Source organism: Varanus komodoensis, unplaced genomic scaffold (assembly GCF_004798865.1).
Source record: "Varanus komodoensis strain SLA01 unplaced genomic scaffold, ASM479886v1 scaffold122, whole genome shotgun sequence".
NCBI classification, from domain to species: domain Eukaryota; kingdom Metazoa; phylum Chordata; class Lepidosauria; order Squamata; family Varanidae; genus Varanus; species Varanus komodoensis.
This window is the reverse complement of record NW_025335356.1, coordinates 393,200-414,066: the sequence shown is the minus strand read 5'-3', so window position 1 is coordinate 414,066 and position 20,867 is coordinate 393,200. Positions and strand designations below refer to the sequence as shown.

Here is a 20,867-nt window from a genome sequence, read left to right as displayed (position 1 = left end):
AAGAAAGTTTGGCTTCAAAAACTGGAGAGGAGAATGCAGAGATGCATGGACTGTTGCCAGGCTGAGACAAAGTAGTGTGTCAAAACAAAACAAAACAAGGCAAAGCATGCAAACAGCGGCCCAAACATCCTATCTGGTCCCCATGGGCACTCTCCAGGCCTCTGAAAGGCATACGCACAGCCACTTGAGAGCAACACTAGAGACTGATCTGGAAAAATGCAGCAGCAGGTAAGGGAATCAGTGGCAGGGGCTTTCCATGGCTGCGCCTCAAGCTTTCCACATCCCTCGCTTGCTTGGCAACAGAATTCCTGGGTAGTGACGCATCCCCAGCTCAGGAAAGGGAGGAACGAGGCTGCTTGCCATGGGCCCTAGAGCTGAGGAGGAAAGCCGTCTTCCTCCTCTGGAGGCCCCGAGTCTTCAGGGGCCATATTCCCCAGATGCAGGTGCCAGCTGGCTAGTGGGCAGCATGGGGGGAGGCGCTCCTCCTGGCATACCCCTGCCCCAGTTTGCTGTACAGAAACCAGCAGGTTCCTTTGCTGAGATGGAGTTCAAGAGAATCACTTCCTTGTCATTGCAGACTGGATGGCTGTTAAACAGGCGCAGCAACTGTTGGCCGAGGAGGCGACCCTCCCCGGCCGCCTTGAACCCGGGCAAGGTGGCTTGCACAATGAGCGGCACCTGCAAACATCCCCTTTTCTACTGCAACACCCATTCAGCAGTCCTCGAGACCTTTTCCACCTGGACCCCTTAAAGGTGAAGGAGGCCTGTGAGGCAGAACCCAAAGCTGGCCCCGAAAGTAGCTTGCCTGACCGTCTTTGCATGGGGACGTTCCCACACCCATTCTCTTCAGTTTGAAAAGGGATCAGGTGCCTTCCAGACGTGTTGGACTGCAACTCCCATCATCCTCAGGCAGCATGACCACTAGCCGCCCTGATGCTCTGCCTGAGACCTAGAAAGCAGCTGCCACTCAAGTAACAAAAGACCTAGGTGGATAAAGTACAACTTAGCTTCCTAAGTGCCTTAAATATCTCCCATTAAAAGTGAGTTCTTGGCAGCTACAGCCTGTTGATTTCCGCACATCACATCTCAATTAAAGGACAGAAACAAGCCGGGCTGGTGGTTTTCTGGCCAGAGAGTAATTTTGGACCATGCACAGCCAGCTTCTCTCTCTTTTGAGCTGTTCCTCTTTTAAATTTTGTCCCGCTGACCTTGTGTTTCACTACAGACAGTATCGCGGTAGTTAATTTCTTGCATTGGCCCATCTCGACATGATTTTTGAGGACCCTTCCAACTTTTGGATTCCTCTGGTCTGTTCTACCATTCCACTGTCCCCAACTTCACATTGCTGAACCTTTAGCGGAAATAGAAAACTGATTGGGATCTAATCTTTCAGGGACTTGCTGCGGATTGGCAAGAGCTTCTGGCTATAAACTACTCAACAAGAACAGAAAATGCTTCTGCTGCTGCTTTTCTAAGGGAACCATTCAATGTTTGCCTAGACAAGCAAAATGCTGTGGCATTCTTGGAATTGCGGGACACTGTTTGCACGGGCAGAGGACTGTGTTCAAAGTAAGGCTACTGAAACATGCGATTAGTTCCCATTCTGGGGAGAGCTTTGAGCACAGCCTGTCTGTGTCGAAGTGGTCTACAAATATTAAAGCCAGTTAAAAGAAAGCAAACTTCAGGAGTGGAAAGCTAATCCATAAGCAAATTTTTGCACGAAAGTTTGGGGAGAGGAAAACCAGGAGTGGATCTGCAAGTTTTTGCCATCATTTATCGGATGCATTGTGTTGTGTGTTGTTTGTTGTATACGGTTGCCTTGTTTTATGTTTTGTAAGCCGTCCAGAGACTTTTACCATTGGGATGGCATATAAAACCTTTAAATAAATAAGTGAACAAACTAAGATCTCAGTTCTGGTACCAAAACCAAATTCCTGGACTGGAACGTGAAGAGAAGTACTTTGCTTCTTAGTTCCCAGTGTTTGTTTGCCTGTCTCCATGCCACCATGAGTCATGATTTTGCACTTGGTCCTGTTGCTGGTGCTAGGAGATCTAGAACTAAAGCAACAATAAAGGAGATCCCACAAAGTGGATTACTGGATTTCTGACTGCTGCCAAATAGCACTTTAGCAGGCAGAAATTACAAGTCAGCACTACAGTTGTCTCTCGCCTGATGCCCCCTGGGTGTGGTCGACTACAATTCCCAACATCCCCAGGAAGTATGACTCCTGATGGCTGGCCTGATGGGAATTGTTACCCAGCACATCAGGAGGGAAGGCTGTTGTAGGCAGAAACAAAGGATCGATGACATTCTTTCTGTGGCTTCCCAGCACCAGTTCTGGACTTTGGCACAGGCGAGCAAGCACTGAAGGATGGTGATTCATTTCTAAAGTGAAGCTGGTTTTGGAGGCTGAAGTCTGTTTGACCTGAAATCTCACCTCCTGATCCCCGTTGTGTGGCATTGGCAGAAAAGAAAAAAGAAGTGAAAAGATGTTAAAAATGTTGCTAATTTGCAGAAAGTCAAAACAATTCTCCCAAAAGTTGCTATGAGAATTTGTTCAGTGTCGGCCATGAAGCAACATCTGAAGCTGGCCAGCAAACTTCAACTCACTAGCTGCAAAAGAAGACCAGCCTTATGCAGTTTTACTAGTTGGGCAGAGCAGAGCATTTTAGCCAGTATAGTTTTGCAAGACCAACTAAATCTGTGGAACATATTTCTTCGAAGTTTTACATAGTTATGAAAGGAAGACGAGCCCCTTCCTCTTATGTACTTGCTCCACTGCCTAGCAATTTGCAGGTTTAAAATTGCTCTAAGTTTTTAGCACAGTTTTCCCCCTCTGATTTTTGTATTTCCACACTGTATCTTTTAACAGTATGCACTTCCTTGGAGCCATTTGTAGAAAAGAAGGTAAAAAAGTATGAGAACACATGAACATTAAATGTGCAGCATTTTGGGCCTCTTCTGCCATTGTGCCACCTACGGACAAGGTGCTTCATTGCCTTGCAAAGCATCCAGTATTAAAAGAAGTTTTAACTGCTGAGATTAAGCTAAAGTGGCTTCTCAAAGAAACCCTAGGCTGCCACCCTGTACAGATACTTCCCCAGTTAATCCTCCCTGTTGAACAAAGCTGGGTTATTTCTGAACAGAACAAGTGGCTGGACCAATGCATAAGGCTGCAGCCTAAACTTGTGTTTGCAAGAAGCATATAAATGCAAACAAACATTCTGCAGGAAGGAGTATTTCTCACACTGGTTTTAGATTATGCAACTGTGTGTCATCACAGTGGGCATTATCTTACAAGAAGCATTTCTTCCTCTGTGAGCAAGGAGGAGATATATGCTTCTTAAGATGGCCCTTGCCCTCGGTACATACGAAGAAGCCTTATATTTAACAAACACACTTTTAAAAGGCCTGTTGCTCACCATTTTAGTCAAGCGAAAGCGTTCACCTTGGTTTAGTTTGACTCATGCAATACCATACATAACTACTGAGAAGTAGGTCCCACTGAGCTTAATGAAACTTACTCCTAAGTAAGTAAATGTAGAATTACAGTCGTATTTAATTAAGGATTAATCAATTAAGCCTTCAACCTGATTGTTTGCAGTTCTCAGGGTGATCTAGAAACCCTCTACAAGTTCTCAGAACAGACTTCTCTGCAGAGCAATGCTTCTCTTTCCTGGCCCTGCTGGCGGGCGTGGAGAAAGACAGAAAAGGTTTGGCAGGAGGGTGAGTAAGCTGTTCAAAAGATCCCGGGTCCAGGCCAATGTGGGGAGGGGGGTGCACACATGTAGGCCCTAAGGACCCTTTCTCCAAAGGATGCTCCCCTTTGTCAACAGGGATACATGGCCGGGAGTGAGGCTGAAAGATGCAAAAGGGGGCAGTTGGGCTGAGTGAAAACCAGCTAAAACATCAGAAGGGCAGCTCTGGAGCTGACCAAAGGGCCATGGAAGAAGCCTCCAAGCAGGGCTCAAAAGTCACAGCGTTCTCCTGCTGTTTGCCTGCTCTTCTAAGACACACTGCCTTGATACACTGAGCACCTGCCCTCCAGAACTGTGCCTATAAGAATAAAAAACTATGTTTGCACCTCAGTCCAGCTCAGAATATCAGATGAAAAGTCTCCGGCTGGAGTTGAACAGAAGGTCTAATCCCCTTTTAAACCTATCCCTGTTAGTTGCTGTCAGTGTTGGCGCTGCCACGCTGACGACCCCTCAGGGATGTTGTAATTTAGGAAATTCTGCTCGCTGCAAATGAGGCGTTGAGTGCTTGATTGTACGCATCCACTGAATCAGGTATTCACTCCAAGCAGCTCTGGCATCCTGACCTCGGCACCCCCTACACCAAGAGGTTCCATGCATCATACTAGTGCTACGGGGAGTTCCCCCTTGTGTCTTGGCCAGGATCTCCTGCCAATCACACTAGAGCCCATTCTAGTTGCTGTGGGGGGAAAGAAAACACACGCTGCCCATGCTCAGAGACCTCCTTAACAATAGCAGTGTCCCGAACAGGGCTTTCAGGAGGATTTTGGGGTTCAAATCCTCTCCTGCTCTCCTCTCAACTCCCTGTCGCTGCAGTGCAAAACTCCTTCATGCATCGAAAGCAGAAGTCACTGGGTGCTTCGCAGGCATTTCTGCCGGCAGCAGCATTGGTGGAAGATACTATCATCAGCTGTAAGGCAGGAGGAAGAGAGATGTGGTTTGTTTCCCTGAAGGCCCCTTCTGCGAACATGAAGATGCTCAGCGGGCTGCTGGGGCCCAGGAGATCGTATCGCTTATACAGCGTGTTACACTAGGAGTGCTCCCGTTCAGGGTTCTTTGGGGTGTCTCCCCCCCACCCCGTTTTCACTTGCCAAGGGTGGTTCTGGGTCCTCTTTTACAGAGAGCAGTCGTCTTATTTGCAGGGCTGTCCTGCTATTGTTATGCTGGTGATTACATTGCATTTATAGTCTGTGCAAATCCAGTTTAAAAGTGAAGAACTTGAGGCACTGCTGCCCCTCTGCAGAGGATCTAGCAGGCGGACCCCCAGGTCACCTGTGAGCCATCTAGGCCAGGGTGGGCTGCATTAGAGAGCTGTGTCAATGATGGCCATGATTTCTAAATGTGCATCTGTACATATAAAGGAGCAGGTGCAAATGCTATGCAAATCAGTGTCTTCTTTTGCCCTCTTTCCGGGCGATGCATTCCCTCCTTTTTGGCAGTTCTTCAGTGAACACTCTGCGAAGAGTGGGCCTTCTCTGTGGTGGCATCCTGACTCTGGAACATGCTCCCCAGAGAGGTACGCCTGGCGCCAACGCTTCTGTCCTTTCGGCATCAGGCAGAACCCTTTTTTCTTCTCCCAGTATTTTAATTGTCAGCCTGTTTTATTTAGTGGTTTTATATTTTAGCATTGGATGCTGTGCTTCTGTTACTCATTTTTATTCTTATTTTATTCTATGAATCTGTTGTAAACGGTCCCGAGATGTCTGTGTTGGGACGGTATGGAAAAGTTTTAAATAAAAAAATAAGGATGGTTTGTGTTTCCACTCAGCTTGGGGTTTTCTGGAGCCTGCTAAGACCTCTCCATATGAGTGGATGGAGCTAGTTTGGCTGCATAATGACTGGTACACGGAGCGTGAGCTCACTATGGGCACATCTAGGATGGCCTCTGAAAGTTATTTATTTCAAAATAAGGGGATACTAGTGAATCAGTGAGACTTAGTTCTGAGCAGGGCTGGCCCTACTGTTAGGCAGAGTGAGCCCTGCTCCAGGGTCCTTTGACCCCCCAGCCACCCCCCTTTGCTGGAAGACAGAGCACCAGCCCTGTGGGCAGTCTTGTTTTGTGTCCCCGAAACTAGCTTGCTGCCTCTGGGCATGGGCAAAGAACCCATCCATTTACCAGTGTGGAAGAAAAGTTCGGCTGCTCACCTGGGCAGCTTCTGGACATAGAAAGAGAGGCATCTTTTCTTCTGCCTCAGCAGCAAGATGCTTTAGGGCAGCCCTGCTTCGGAGTAACATGCGTGAAATTGGAATTTAGCAGTACTTTGAAAACCCAATTTTAACAATTTTCCCTTGAGGCTAGTTGTTTAATGGCCATTTTTTGGAGCAGGGGCTGAGAATGAGTGGGATGTCAAGGCTAGACTGCGGTATGACTCACGTGGTAGGATTGGAAATGGGAAGGCAGGTTTTCTCCATCTCTCTCCAAATGAGGTGAGGGGGGAATTGGCAAGGAAAGGGCCTTCTCGGTCATCGCACCTCTCCCTTGGAATTCCCTTCCCTAAGAGGTTTGCCTGGCACCCACATTATCTTGCTTTCAGCGCCAAGTTAAAACCTTTGCATTTAGTGTTTGTGTTTAGATTATGATTTATTGGTCTTGCTGCTGATGTATTGTTTTATTGTCTGGTTGTTTATATTGTGCTTATCGTCCTGTAGTATTCTATATAGCATATTTAATTGTATTATGCATGGTGATTTTAGCTATTATTGTTACCTATTTTTGTCTGTATTGTTGTTATGTCTACGATATGGATGGCCCAGGGAGCCGTCTGGCCATGGGGCAGCAGACAAATGAAATCAAACAACCAACCAGCCAGCCAGCCAACCTCTATTTGTTCAGTGTTTCAGAAAGCACAACAAGACAAGTTTACCTCCCACCATCTCCTGCTCCTGCACCTTGCACCAGCCACGATCAATATCAGATATTAGTAAGTCTTGTTCCTTTCTCTGTGGCTAACAAATAGCCCTTTGCAAGCAGCTGGCCGTCCCCATCCCTTAGGCTCTGATTCCTCTCCAGAGATTAGTTGTGTGTGTGACCTACACATGGAGACAGATGCTTGCACCACTGAATCGTGCTGCACGGCACAAAAGACTCCATGTGACAGAAAGTGCACCAGTAGCGTGACCCTGTGACCAACACCCAGTTTCAAAGGAAATGTTCTCAGGAGGTTGTGGGCATTGCAGGCAGTGAAGCAGGAGCAGTTGAGAAAGAGAACAAAGCTTGGATGCGATCCAGATTTCTGACCAGTGTTAGTTCTCTGGCAGAAACTCACCCACTGAGGGCTGAGTGAAATGTTTTGTTAGTCACATCGCTTGCCTCCAAGTACCAGATTTTTCTTTCAGAAATCTTTAATATGGTAAGCCCAGTCTGGAGTAAAAGAAATATAAAAAGGATTTTTTAAAAAAAGGAATTGACAGCAAAAAAAGAAAGAAAGGGGAAAAAAAAAGAAAAATGCCGTACTGTCTTCCTTTTTAGCCATCCCTTGCTGTACTTGGTACCCTCCAGATGTTTTGGACTACAACTCCCACCAGCCCCAGTCAGCATGTCCATAGGCCAGGGTGGTGGGAAATGTAGTCTAAATCGCTAGTGCACTAGGTTGGGGAAGGCTGGATCAGAGGATGGATTTGGCAGGCTGCAACGTAACCCCCTTAGTCAGATCCAGCAGAAGACTGGCTATCTTGTTGCTCCGTACATCTGGAGTGTGGAATATCCGGCAGGAGTAAGGGAATCCTGGAATAGAGTCCGGCTGGAGGACAAATCCAACTGTCAGGAGGAAGGCTATCCTGAAGATTTTATCAGGAGCCTCACTTGTGTTCTTAAATTTATGTGCAACTTGGTGGAGGGACACAGCATGGCACCAGTTGTGCATAAGTTTGCTTCTTCCTAAGCGAGAAGCAGTGGGTTGTCAGCTTCTGTCAAATAATGCCAAGGATTGTGGACAGGAAGAAAGCAAGCAAAGAGGGTACTCCATTTCTCCTGCAGGGAACTCCATTTCAAGTTCTACTTTCCCTGCACAGCTATGAATGGCACCAAGGTTTTCCTAGACAGGGTCTGGTAAGGGAAATAACTTACTAGCAGTGCTTTGGAGAAGGGAATAGATGAGATAGACTAGGTTTGGCTGTGCCCAGGGAAGCAGTCAATACAATAGAAAGCCCGTCTTTGTAGGCCAGGATAAAGGCATGGGGTGTGTTTAGCTTGGAGGATAAAAGGCTGAAAGCAGGATGGAGGCCTGGATAAAACATTTCTGCAGGTTGCCATGCTGGGCAAAAAGCAAAGAGCTCTTTATCTGGTGCCCAGGAGAGCAGAACTGGGTCTTTCATTACAGGAGGGCAGGTTTATTCTGAACATCACGAGGCCTTGTAGAAACCAAGAGCAGTTTGGTGATGGATCCGATGACCTAGAGACCTGATGGTGAGCTTCCCCTTGCTGGAGAGGCTCCTTCAAGAGGTTGTGGCTCTGGACCGCTTGAACTGAGCTGGGGGCTGCACTAGATGGCCTACAGAGACCCCTCCCAATTCAGTGCTTCCATAAGATACTGTGATTACATTTTCCTTATTTTTCTTGACCTCAAAGCAAACCTGAGTAGTTCATTTTGCTTTCTTCCTTTTTTGAACTGTTGGAGAACTGAAGCTGAGCTACAAGCACGTGATCCAGGCCTGACCTTATCCTTTCTGGAAAGCAGAGAGCTCTTCCCCTGGTGGGTCTCTCCACTATTAAACGTTTCAGGAAACAGGGCTGGACAAGGCATCTTGGCTACAGAGATTCCCCCCGCCCCCCGTGGGCATTCTATCCTCCTGCCAAGTATGGTGCAGATCCTTGAGAAATGCAGGTGTTCAGTCCCCCTTGGAGAGAACACCCAGGCTCTTGCTTTGAGTGGCAGGCGACCCAGTATTTCATGCTTTTAATTTATCAGTACAGTGACTACAGAACTTTGGCCATAGCAGAGGTGGGCAGCTTCTGCCTCTCCAGATGTTTTGGCCAGCAACTCCCAATGGCAAGAGTTAGTGGGAGCTGCAGGCCAAAGCATCTGTGGGCCACCAGTTGCCTACCTTGGGTCAGAAGATGCTTCTGCGTGCATGCAGACACGGAGTGCCCCTCTCATGGCCACTGGGCTTAGGGGCTGGCTGTCACAGGCCGTTTCCTTAACCACCCTGCAGCTGCTCATTCAGAGTCAAAACAAGGAGTCTGGGCCACTGATCATCTCTGATAAAACCCGTGTGGTTAGTGCTGCATCAACCTTCTAGGTACATTCAGCTTAAAAAGAAGAAAAACTATTTGAAAAACGACTTTCAGCTGCCCAGGCAACCTGCAGCGTGCGTGACTGAGGACTAAGGCCAGCTGAATGTGTGCAAACGCATCCCCAGGACTGGCCCTCTTGCAACGCATGGTGGAGTCTCTGCCTCAGACGGCAGTGCAGGAGGAGTGGCCAATTGCTCAGCTCCCCTCTGCACCCCTCCGGAAGGCGCACCTCCACCCCAGTGGGTTCCTTGGAGGGGGGGAGGCTCTAGCTGCTTGCCTGCCACAGCAATCACTGCAGCGAGAGAGGGGGACCCGTGCAGCTTTCTGGGGCAGCCAACCCGCACAGTGGCGCTCGCACCGGCTGCGGAGAGCCCCGGCGGCCCCGCTCTCCCGTTGTGGCTGGAGCAAGAGAGCCGCTGGCGGGGCTCCATGTGGCAGCCGCCCACCCTCTGGCTTGCTTGGAGTCAGGCATCTGCTCTCAGCTGCTTGCCCCAGGAATCCTCTCAACGTGAGCCAGTGGGCGGGCGGGCCAGAGGAAGCAGCGGGGCTGGGGGGTGTCTTTCGAAAGCCGACCAAGCTCCAGGTCCTTCTGCAGAGCTAGGCCCTGTGGGGGATCACCTGTGCAGCCGTACAGGATAAGCCTCGCCCCCCCCCCGCCCCCATGCCACATCACTCACCCCGAACACTTTCACCAAATGGGTGCTGCGTGGGCCACTCGCCCATTCATAAAATGGTTCCCACGGTGCTTGTCACAGCAGGCTCACCTCCCAGAAGCCAAACGGGTGAGACAAAAAGAAAGTGACTTGTCCAGCAGCCCACGTCCAAGGCAGAGACAGCTCTGGCATGCAAAACCAGTTTCTGAACCTGAGTCAAGATGATGGTGGAAGGGAGCACTTCCTTTTGCAGCAAGCCTCTCCGTTAAAAACAATTAGCCGACACCATCTCCAGGAGTAAGCTACAAACCAGGAGGTGGGCACCAAGGGGTGAGCAGGCACCTCGGCACCTCCCCCCCCGGAGACCCTGCTTCTAATGCACGTGTGATACATCAGCGGAAACGGCCATTGAAATGGACAGCAAGATCCAGGCACAAGGAATCCAACCTTAAACACTTGGAGGGGCATTTTCAGTGCTGGACTCTGACAAAGTGGACGCTGAAATTTTGACCAAGCAGCAGGTTTTGAGGAAGTGCAAGTATTTAAGTTTTACAAGCAGGAAGAGAAAGTGAAAGGTATTCACAAATTGTAAGAACATTTTAATACCAGGACACTCTGTCTAATGCACCCGAAGTATGAATGAAAAGATATATTAATATTTATTGGCCTGTTTATCAAGGCACTCTAAATAAGTGCCATTGGCAGCACAGAAAGCAGTACCGCTAGAAGGCAAAGGCTGCAGACCCAGTCAAAATTATATGAACTTCTGGAGGGGCTATGGAAATAATTGAAGTATATTATATATTATTAATTGTTATAGTATGTGAATGGTGGTAGTATTGGTCTCTGGGGTGGTGGGGGCACTTTATCATTTACTTTTATTATTGTGTTTTTGTTATTATTGTTGTGATGTATTTATGGGTTTTTTTGTCTAAAAAAAATTAAAAACGGGGGGGGGGGAACCCACTGTATTGATGACTCCTGGAGAAACTGTGCCATGATGCTCGGGGCAAACGACTCGTATGGCACAGTGGCCAAGAGCCATTTGGACCTGTTGCTTGGGCAGAACGAGGGCCTGACCTAGCACGGGGATCAGCGCCATCGTTATAGGGTGGTTTTATATTTCAAAGCAATCTCTTTCCAAGAAAAGAAACGGGGTGGTTTGTGATTGGCCACTCCCCTCTGGCAGCCATTTTGTGAGAGCATCTGCAACGTTCCCTTTGCATTCCAGGTCTACTCAGTGGTCCTGACAGGTTGGAGGCCCCTGAATAGCCCCCCCCCCCCGGTCCTGTGTACATGCCCCTTTCAAAGAAAGCTCAGTATGGGGGGCGGGGGTGAGGGAGGAGGGATCAGGCCGTCTGTTTTAGCTCCTGTTAGTGACAAATAGTGGATGCGCGCATTTTGAGTGATCTGGCTGTCCTGGCAAAAGATTGTCCATGAACAACCACTGATAAATTTCTGAGGAATCCAATGCTTTCTTGGGGTTGGCACCAAAAGAGATGATGTAGATTTGCATGAGAGCAGCATGTGCTAATTTAAAGGCTTCTAATGAGTTTTAGGGATAATTGCTATATTTAAATAGAAGTACAATACATTCTGGCTATCCTGGGGAAGGCAGCGAGCAGGTGATCTGTATTTCTGCTCCGTCTATTGTCCAGGTGCCAATTCTAAATGGGCAATTTTGAGACGTCTGTTCTATCTTCTGTTTCTCAAAACCTGACCTGAACTGGACAGCCCATCAGGTAGAGAACAGATGTTCACGCTGGGCCCCCCATAACAGAGCTTGGAAAGTAGGGTTCTAGTGACAGAAACAAACCAAAAGCTTTCCCTGACTAGCAATGCTCCAAGAATTGTCCATGTGATCTAAATTTCTGTCTCGATTTTGAAGTTCTGATCTTTCTGCTTGTTTCTAGATTGGAACTGCTGCCTTCAAAGGTTCGCTGCTTCTTTAAAGAAAAAACCTAACATATTTTAAGCAAACCATTCTGCTACACTGCTCATCACAGCTTTCAGTTTCTTCGGCTCACTTTTGTCCTCCACTTCATCTATAGCCCAGTGCACATGTTTGTTTGTTGATGCGCCTTTTTTGAACTCTGTGTGCTCTTACTCATGGATGCGGCAAGAGCCTTCTGTGCCGAGTTTGATGGCTGCACACGTGCCCTTACGCGCAGTACTAAAACACTGCGGAAAATCACGCTGGATGCAACTGCATCTAAGTCTATATCATTTCAAGATTCGTTTTACATGGCATTTCCCCCTTGTCCCACATGTAGGAGTGCAAGTAAAACCATACAAGAAGGATCTTGATATCACACTGCATTTGATTGCATCAAGATCACGTCTCTCTCTCTCCGTGTTTTGACAGTACACATGCAACGTGTCATATAGGAACTGGAAGCCAAGGCAAACTTGTTGGAATTTATTTTAGAAATTCTGTGTTAAAAACTGGAGTGCAGAAGGGGCTGAGTAACAGCCCGTGAGATGATAAGAGACCATGTAATGCACTTATTCATAACATCGGTTCTTCCACTTCTAAAGTTCAGAGTTTGGCTGCCTATGCAGCTAAAGCATCTCAGCTTTGAGCTACCAGCAGCCTCAGGGGATCCCAAGGTTTGTAGGCAGATGCAAAACTGTTAGGAGAAGGGGCGGGGACCATAAAAGAGGATCCCAAACATCTTCAGGAGGACCGGGTACTCTCAGTGGGCACAGGATGCTGGCTGGCTCTTGGAGGGGAGACCAGGATACTGGGAAGGAGTTCAGGGAATGGAATGGAGTGTCCGGAACAGGAGCCATCCCTGCTGTAACTTTTTGTTGCAGGCCCCACTTGTGAGTTCAAGGTTCAGAGCAACAGCAAGACAGACGTAATACAGGTGATCTGCTCCCCTAACCTATCAGATTGCCAATGTTTGAAACAGATCCTGCAGCTCCCCCCCCCCCGCCCCCCAGAGCCTTTTTCCTCTGCATCCATCAGACAAGAGACCGTGCTAATTTTGGTGCCAAAATTTCTGTACCATCTCTGCTCATCTCTGCCTCTCAAATCTCAAGTCCTGATCATTTCCCCATGTCAAATGCCTGCCAGGAGAGCAGGGGCAGCCTATGAGTGCATTTTGCTAGCAGTTGTTGACCTGCCTGGCCTGGTCCAGATGAAAAACAAGGCTAAGCAATCGCCTGCACATGTGATTTAGGAGGAGCCGTTCAGAATGGCCACTTCTGCAGAATCAGGGTGGCTCAAAGCAGTGACTTCAAACAGCAGACTGACAGGCAGAGATTAAGCAGGTAATTGCTTCCAATCACTTTATCAACATGCCAGGAGGAAAAGATTCACTTGCTAAATTTCTGCTCCTATTCAGATAAGAAAGTAGCAACACACATTCTCCTGTGGGTTATTAGTGCTACAGTGTTTTTTCCTTAAACATGCTTATCTAACCCAGGCATTTCTGATTAGAGTAAACTTGAGAACTTGTTAGAGAGTAAAAATTACAGAGAACAGAAAGGGACTAAAACAACAACATGCTGGTCCATGGGGGAGTGGGGGTGGCAGCGGTCCTGGTGGAGAATCACAATTCACAACTGGGCAAGTAATATGTTTCTCAGGACCAAACAACATTCTGCACGAATGTACACGCTTCCAAACTCTACAGAGCTCTTCATCAGCCTAGGTGCTTTTTTTGGTACGGCCTCATATAATGAAGAGTTCTGGAGAACTCAAAAGTTTGCACATTTTTGTGAAACTATGGTTAACCTTATAAAGATATTTGCCAACTGTGGAAAAGTGGACCTTCCTTCCCATTGTCTGCTCTCAGTGTGAAATCTGTCTTGTGGCTTCGCTTCATATGATTTTTTAAAATAATAATCATTTAAAACCAGTACAATTTGCTATAGGCATGCAGGGACCAGGTTAGAACTGTGGCATGGAGGGGCTTTAATCCTTTGTCCCTGATATGGGCCAACACACACACACACACACACACACACACACACACACACACACACCCCTGCTATTTGCACCGGGACTATTAGCATTCATTGCCTTTCATCTTTTTATGTACTTCTACCATTTTGCCTGTCCAGAGGATGCCGTCAATTAGCCCGCTGATTCTTAAAACAATACCATGTACAAGATAAGATCTGAAGAAATGACTATCTATGATTAGACAAATAAAACTGAGACAGCAAAAAGCAAAGGGAGGGAACAGAAACAAATAACAAGTTTTGTACTTGGGAGAAGACTCAAACTTCAGTGAGCAAATACCCTTTTCAGAGTTTCTGCACTTACAAGTGGTAACAACCCAACATTCCCATCTGAAGCTCTGGATGAAGACCCCACAGGGGAGGTCATAGTAGCTGAGTTGACTAATATAATAACCCACATTCAAGAGCTAAGTGTGGATTGTTGTTGAACATGGGCTGTTGTTGAAACACGAGTTACTGTCTGAATCCGGTCAGGCAAATAAGGCATGGTTTGTTAACCACAAATAACCCACAGTTCACAACCTAACAACAAACTGTAGGTTGTCTTCATAGGTTGTTACAAACCATATTTTGTCAGTGCGGCTAGATTCAGGCCATGTGACAATCCACATCCTGTACTCAACCCTAGTTTTTGTGTTGTCTGAATTCAGTCAGTGTGGACACTGGGAGGAAAAGACCAGGGTGCGAAAGAGACAAAGCAAGGCGGTGACCCAGACTATATGTTGCACTGGAGCCATCCTGCAAGAGCAGATTAATTGTGTGCATGAATTCGTGTTTGAGGAGTTGGACAGGGGAGGCCACCGTGGTTGATGTCTCAGTCCTTGCTCTCTCCAGGTAAGCCTAGAAGGATCTAGCCAGGGAATGTGGACAGCCAGCGCCTACAGTACTGCACTCAACAGACATATGGTCAAACCCAGCATAGAGCAGTTTCCTATGTCCCTACAGGGGAGGAGAAGGAGCCAGTGTTTGCATGATGGTCAGAGCGCTGGACTGGCGCTCAGAAGCTCATGTGCTATTTCCTGCTTGGCCATTAACTCACCAGATGATTTTGGGCCATTCATTGACTCTCAGCCTAGCCTACCTCACAGGGTTGTTGTGAGGAGAAGAGGGAGCAGAGGAGGCTTATTGTAAGCAGCCTCAGATTCCTTGCAGGAAAAGGGGCAGAATATAAATATGAATATAATAAATAAATAAATAAACCTCTTCACCAGGCTGAGCCTGAGATGGTGGTGCCAGAAAAGAAGTCCCAGTTCCCGTGGCTTCAGAGCGAGTCTACCCCTTTGAAAGAAGAGCTGGTGCAGTCCAGATGTTTTTGAATATTGCAGCCACAAAACTGGTCCACTAGCCATCCCGACTGGGGCTTATGGGAGCTGTAATCCAAAACATCAGGAGGACACCAGATCCCCTGTCCCATTTGGCAGAGTGAGATGGGCAGCTGTTCCGAGGTGTCATGACAGGAGAGTAAATTGCCAGTTCTTCAATTTATCATCGGTGTATTTGTACTGTCAAGAAGCAGGAGGGCCAATCATGCGTATTCCTGCTTCAAATGGCATGCCCAGATGTGGCTACGAAGCACCTTGACTAGTGGGGCATTTGTTGGACAGGTACCAAAATCACCTGTGGATGCCTGCAGAAGGGGATGATCGCCAAGTGGGTCCCATTCCTTTGCTCAGGAAAAAGGGTTTGGAAAGATGCTCTAGAGGCCAGGGCACTGCTTGGGGCCCAGACTCAAAGGATGCAAACAAATTTGCATAAAATGTGTATGTGTTACCATATCTATGGCTACATGCACACTTAGAAATAATGACTAATATATATTCAAGAATCACCACAAGCCAAGCCAAGCCAGAAGTGACACCAAAGAATGTTTTCCTAGTGCTGGAGTCCCCAGTCTTTCATTTTGAGGACTTTTGCTGAATTAAAGGTGGGTCCTGTAGCCTCTGGTCCCACTGGACTCTGTGGCTGTTTGCCCCCCTGTGCTTCACCTCCTGCTGCCCCCTGCTCAACTCTTGCCCAAGCTTTTTTCCTGAAATGAAACGCACTCCTCTCTCCTCTCCATGCATCCCTGCTCACAAGCAGGGGTGACCTTGGAGACAAGGTCCTCTCAAGACACGCATGCAGAATTAACGCATGGACCCCTGTGTCCCTCAGCCTTGCTCTGTCAGTGCCTAGCACAGTCCCTACCAGTCAAGTTAATTCTCATCCAAAGCATCTCAAATGCATCTAAATCACCCTGAGATAATAGTTCGCATTGGATTGCAATTAATTTGCAATGATATGAACAAAGGGGAGCGGTACAGCAGCTGGTGCTAATTGCAATGCACCCTGAGATGGAAGTGTCACCAGGGGTGCGGGAGGCCAACTCTTCGTTTGGCAGGTGATCTCCCTTGAAAATTGCACCCTGCATGACAGCCAAGCTGGGAAAAATGCCCACTGCCATCAGTGAATGCGGAGGACTTTGGCAAAAGGCCCAGAGCGAGCAAACCCTCTGCAAGAGGCCAGGCTTCTCCATTTCGCCATGTTGTTTTGGTGGGCATGGAGAAGCTAAGGAGGAGGCCCCCGCCTGGGCTGCGCTTTTGCCACAACAGCTTCAGCAGGACTGAGCAGTTTATCCCGGATTCAGAGGTGGAGGAAGCTGGACAGCAAGTGATTCTTTGTTTTGTTTTAGTTGTAATCCTCCCGCCTTCCAAGGGTGAGGTCCTGTTGCGACTGTTCCAAAGCAAGGTGCCTACGTTCAGTGCTGAAAGTAAATAATGGTTTTGCTTTTTGCTTTTATTATTATTATTATTTTACAAAACCCCACTTGCTAAATCCTGTTCCAATAAATGAAAATCCAGGCTAACTGAATGAAGAGCTAGCCAGAAGGAATGAGGTAAGAAGAAATGTCCAAGGAAGTCGGGGAGGAAGAAGGAAGCAAATCATTGTGAGGAGAAGGTGGATCCGCCTAGAGAGAGGGTCCCATCCAAGTGTGGCACTAAAACCCGCTGTGGTGGGGAAGCCTTTTGGAGGATGCACATGTGTGAGGGATATTAGAGTGGCCATATGTCCTATTTTGCAGGGGACAGTCCTCTGTCAAACCCTATATTTAAAGGCATCCTCTGTTTGATGGACAGTCCAGTCCAAGTCTGGTGCAAAGTCAAAAGCCCATAAGGAGGGTAAGCTGGGCTTTGCAGTTGCCCATCAACAGGTAGTCCCTGAGCTGCGCAGACACGCAGGCCATCTGGAAGGCCTTCTGCAGTGTGGGGAGACACATGGGTGTGCTTAAATGAAGTCTACCCGGGCGTCCAAAGCAGCACGCGCAACCGTTGTGCAAGAGTCCGCTCTCTCTCTCGTCCACTCGTTTTGCCGATGCATTTCCCCCATCGTTGATGGGACGTGTAAGTGACTCCCCCGGTGTGTGGCTGTGTAGAATTATGAAGAATCCCCATGCGCAGCATGCAGTGTGCAGCAAGAGCAAGCCTGGAGCATGGAGGACCGGTGCATGATGAGCTCACAGGTCAGAGTGACGCGATGCGACGGGGAAGAAGGGCGATGCAAGGGTGTTGTTGAAATGGGGGGGGACGGGGGGCGGGGTGGTTGTGAAGGCAGGGAGGGGGCAGCAGCCATACCTCGGAGTTGCTGGTGGGACAGCTAACACAGGAAGTCAAGGCAGGAAGGCTGAGGCCACAATGCCGGAAGCCTCTGTTAGTGCTGATAAGGTCTGGCTAATGGAGAGTTGAGGCTTGGAGCTCCCCCGTTGGCCAGCGGGGCTTTAAATAGCTCTCCCATCATCCATAATGAAGGAGGGGGTGGAAGGCCTGGTGGGGAGGGGGTGGGGGAGGTGAGGAATGGGGACAGAGTTTCCTGTTTGGCTATTGAAATCCTGAGCGTTGCGGGGGGGTGGGGGGGGGACATAAGTCAGTTCCAACCCTCCCTTTAGCTATTGTTTCTGCTTTATCTGGTACATGTACACACGCAGCAAGCTACTGCACCAAACTATTCAGGGAGGTTAAAACAAAAAGAGAAAGCAAAGCATTCCACAAGATTCCCTCCAAACTGCGCACCAAAATGGCAGATGCGGTGAAATGTGAGCCAACGTAAAGTTATGTGTTATTGGCTTGGGGCAAACGTCCCTCTGAGCTTACACAGATGGGTTCCCGGAGCTGAAGGGGACAGGACTTGTGGAGCCAGTGGGCAGCCTCTGTGCAAAAGCAATTCCATGTTTGGGGTCATAAGGGAAATACAAGAATAAGCTTATCAATATTGTGCAGCTCTTACACAAATATATGGCAAGACCTTTCTTGGAATACAGCATGCAGGGACATTTGGGTCTCAGAAAGGAGAGTGCAGAGCTAGAGAAGCTGCAGACAGTGCAACTAAAAGAAACATGCGTTTTGTATCACGGATCTTGATCCGTAACCTTATGAAGAAAGGTAAGAAATATAGAGCTTTGGAAAAGGAGAGACGTGACAGAGGTGTATACCACTGTGCCTAACATGGAGAAAGTAGAGAGAGAGGAAGTTATCTCTTTTTTATGTATAATACTAGAAGCTGGGGTCACTCGGTGAAGCTGAATGGTGGGGGACGCAGGACGCATGAATGGTCCCACCGCTTCACAAAACACGGTTAAGCGATGCCGTTTGCTATCACAGAAATCAGTGATGGCCCCCGACTGGTGGAGAAGAAGGCCACCAGACCGGCATCAGAGGCAGGATGCTTGTGTACCAAGTTGCTGAGGAACATGGGCCAGAAGGGGCTGCTGCACTCCATGCCCCACTTGTGGGGTTCCTGTAAGTATCTGATCGGCTGCAGTGGGGCGAGAATGCTGGACCAGGTAGTCCTTTGGTCCTCTCCAGCAAGGTTGTTATGTTCTTACCATCGCTACTTGCAAACGTACGCAACAACATATGCTAAAGATTCCTCTGATCCCTAAAGCACTTGTCCAAGAGACAGGTTTTTAGGTCCATCCTCACGTAAGAGGGGATTGATATAATAAAATAAAATATTATAATCTCCCTGTCAAGATTGCTACCAAAGCAATCCAATGCACAGAGCCTTCCCCACCTCTCCATATAAAGAAAACACCTCTTCTTCTAAGTTTCTGCATGTTACAGAAGGGTTAAAGGTGTGGCAACAATTTTGGCAAGCCTCTAAGGTGGAGCAGATCAAGCGTGCAAGGCTATCGCTCTTTGATGGAATTCAGTGACACAGGATGGTCCCCAGTTTAGATAGTTTTGGACAGGAATTAGACAAAACCGTGGAGGACGGATCTATCAGCAGCTCTCTGTCGGAATAGCTGAGTGGATTGCCTCAGTTCAGAGGCTGAAACCAGCTGCAGGGAGCGATAATGGAGGGTGACTGCCTTTGTGCAGATCCAGCAGGACTCTTCTTATGCCCTTATGAGATCAGGGTTACTCTCCCAGTGGTCTAGACAAGGATGGGGAGGCACAGCAGGGCACCCACTGATCTGGCTTGGCTGAGATTTGACCCATGGTGTTTTGCTGATAGCTGTGAGGTTGACAAATTTCTACTGACCTTGCCTCTCTACATGTTATCAGTGGCTCGACAGGTGGAAATTAAGCCCGTGAGGCTTTTCCCATTGCTCTGTGTCCAGGCCTTGCCTACAGGTCAGGATGTTATGAAAGAGGCCCAGGACAGAAGCAGAGAGAACAAGCTGGCTGTGTGACTCAGAGCCCACACTCTTTGCTGCTATGCCACACGGCTTAGAGCTGGCCTCTGAACATGCTCTGGCAGCTGCAGTGTCGATATTTTCCCCAACTGCACCATGAAAGCGATTTGTCGCTTTAAATGTGGTTGGGAAAGGCCTGGCTACTGGAGTTGCCCATTTTCTTTAGCATCTGTGCCTTTCGACAAAACAGCATAGAAAAGCCATGCTGGGTAGGACTAAAGACCGCAACCCAGCGTTCTGCAGGCAAGGTGGCAAACCAGTCACCCACGAGAGCCTTCAAGAGCAAACGCCTCCTGCCGAGACCCTCAACAACCGTCCAGCGCAGGCATGCCGATCCTGTTAGTGCACAGGCAGCTCAGTCAGGTGATCGTGCTGATCATTTCCTACAGTCAAACAGCTTCACTTGCTACAGGAGCAGGAATATGGCCTTTTTTCTGGTCAGTTGGCAACCCTACGAGAGACTTCTACAAAACAGAGACACCTCCAGTATTTTGTGGTTACTGCTGTTCTGAGGCAGCATCACGGTTTCTGCCTTGCAGATGGATATGGCGTTTGCAGCCTTAGTAAATGCTGTCACCAAATTTACCACAGAAGTAAACTGAAGCATGAGCGTCATTGCTTCAGTAAAGAAGTCAAACTTGACAAATAACGCAAAATTCAAATTACTGTGGTTGCAGAAGGCTCTGCAGAAGAGATGCAAGGAGCACCGTGCGTGAGGGGTATGCAGGGGCACGCTTGGCAAGGCGCCAGTTCAGTGGTCTGCTTACCCTGGAAGAGACCAGTTGCACAGACCGAGACTCAGTTCAAATCGCCTCATCACAGAGAACTCAAAAAGCGAGATTGGTGCAGCTTGTAAGGTACAGGACTGCCTTCCAGCCACCAAGCCCTTGTGTCTTTCTGTCACCTACCACTGATCACAGTGGCCCAGTATTCCTTGTTTTGGAAAATTAGATCAGTTAAGACTCATCAACATCCCAGCCTGACCACAGCATTCCACCCCTTCCCTATCAAGACAACAGTACAAAAGTTAAAAAAAAAAAAAAGCAAAAGCAAAAATTTAAAGAGTTCTTGCTGTTTTTCTTGTTTTGTTTTCTTAGGCCCAGCTTTGGAAGCTAGCTGGGAAAGTTTCTCCAATAAGGCACCCATGTTGTATAAAACAAGCACAGATTTTTGAATCAAAGTGTAAGTTTGACAGAGTCACAAAGCCCAAGGCATCTGTGTAACTCGGGGTCTTGTTAGCAAACCCAGTCTCAATTGTTTGATGAACAGGAAAATGCTAAAAAAAAGGATAATAATACAGAGGTAAAAGTCAGAAATGATAAACGGTGGTGAAAGCTGGAAAATTATAGTGACTAAAATCCAAAATGAAGATAAAACTGACCTCTTATGATGGGAAGTACTTCCAGTATGGGGAAAGGGGGGGTCGAAGTGTCCTCCACACTTCATATCCGTCCCTGGAATTCTGTGGTTTGACAAACAAGTGTGGGTCTCCCTGGCACCCCACTCATCTGGGAAGGAATGGGGGTACCTCTGTGTCCACTCAGGACAATGTTGCAGAACCCCGATTCCTCCTTCATCGGCTGAC

General features: G+C 48.0%; 1 protein-coding gene across 3 annotated transcripts in view; it reads right to left on the bottom strand.

The window, feature by feature from the left end:
• The window catches only part of LOC123019394 (retroviral integration site protein Fli-1 homolog), a 41,057-nt gene that overhangs the window by 19,760 nt on the left and 430 nt on the right, over positions 1-20,867 (bottom strand). The gene's annotated exons all lie outside the window — the stretch shown is intronic.